Source organism: Sinocyclocheilus grahami, unplaced genomic scaffold (assembly GCF_001515645.1).
Source record: "Sinocyclocheilus grahami isolate Dianchi unplaced genomic scaffold, SAMN03320097.WGS_v1.1 scaffold959.1, whole genome shotgun sequence".
In the NCBI taxonomy this organism is placed as follows: Eukaryota; Metazoa; Chordata; class Actinopteri; order Cypriniformes; family Cyprinidae; genus Sinocyclocheilus; species Sinocyclocheilus grahami.
Window position 1 is genome coordinate 502,490 of NW_015506138.1, and position 1,737 is coordinate 504,226.

Below are 1,737 nucleotides of genomic sequence, written 5' to 3' on the forward strand. Positions count from 1 at the left end.
CTCTCACACACACACACACACACACATGCATGCTCTCTCTCACACACACACACGCACACAGGAAGTGAGCGTGACACTGTTTGCAGTGCTTGATATCATTAGTGTGCTATTATTGGTAAATCTGACTGTGATGCTTGTGTTTAGGAGAAACTGACATTCCTCCACATGCTGTATCAGCGTCTGCTCGCCGGATGTGTGCTGATGACGCCGCCGCACAGCATGCTGGGTAGCTTCTCATGGGCGGAGCTTAGCATCGTGGTGCAGGAGCACGTGGACAGGCTGACCTCTGACCTCTCCGCAACCAATCAGAAGGTGCGAAGGGGCTTATGGTAAAGATTTGCTGTGGAACTGTCGAAAGGTTGTGTAGAAGTGTGTAGCTGTAACGTGTGTGTGTGTGTGTTTCAGGTGTCACGCCTAGAGAGTGTGTGTGAGGGGAAGTCAGCTGCGCTGGAGAGTGTGAGCGCACAACTGAGACAGAGAGAGGAGAGCTGGAGCAAACAGAGAGAAGATCTCAGCACACAAAACACACACCTCAACAACCAGCTACAGCACAAGATACAGGTACACACACACACATTCACACACCTACACACAGCAACAACAGCCAATCACATTACTTTTCTGGTGTTGCATGAACGCGATTGGCTAGCGTCTGCACCAGGGTATTTGCATAAGGCGATCTGATTGGCTGACGCCTGCTTTGACGCTTGAAAAGTTTTCAACTTCTGCCGCAAGTAATTTTGTTTCAAGAACCGCAATCCTTTGTAGAAGTCTGTGGCAGTTCAAGCAGCAAGTAGATTCCACGAGAGGCATTTTCTTTCTCGTCTGTTTGAATGTAGGCAGCTGTGTTTCCCATCTCCGGAGTGTAAGCTGCTGGCAGTGGGAGGCAAAGAGTCTTTTCGTGGTATTATTCCAGTCCCGAAGAGTTTTTAGTTTAGTGTTTCTGCCAAAAATGTGTTGTTTGAGCACTGTGCTAATCTGCTGAAATTAAAATCTCAGAAAAATCTGAGAAAAATACATAAACAGAGAGCAAAGCGCGGAGCAGTAAGCAAGAGCATCCGAACGGTAGCGAAGCCAAAAAATCCCTACACACACACAGAGACACACGCTCACTCTCACACACACGCTCACTCTCTCACACACACACACACACACACTCACACACACACACACCTCAGACACACACACACACTCACTCAGACACACACACTCACACTCACACACACTCACACAAACTCACTCACTCCCTCTCTCTCACACACACACACACACATACTCACTCACACTCACTCACTCAGACACACACACACACACACTCACACACACACACACACACTCACACAAACTCACTCACTCACTCTCTCTCACACACACACACACACACACACACACTCACTCACTCACTCTCTCTCACACACACACACACACACACACACACTCACTCACTCACTCTCTCTCACACACACACACACACACACACACACTCACTCACTCACTCTCTCTCACACACACACACACACACACACACACTCACTCACTCACTCTCTCTCACACACACACACACACACACACACACATACTCACATACACACTCGCACACACACACATACTCACTCGCACACTCACACACACACACATACTCACTCTCACACACACACTCACATACACACACACACACTCACACAAACTCACTCACTCACTCTCTCTCACACACACACACACACACACACACACACA

The 1,737-nt window shown here is 48.5% G+C and overlaps 1 protein-coding gene across 1 annotated transcript in view; it reads left to right on the forward strand.

The window, feature by feature from the left end:
- The window catches only part of ccdc171 (coiled-coil domain containing 171), a 39,314-nt gene that overhangs the window by 20,749 nt on the left and 16,828 nt on the right, over positions 1–1,737 (forward strand). The gene's annotated exons all lie outside the window — the stretch shown is intronic.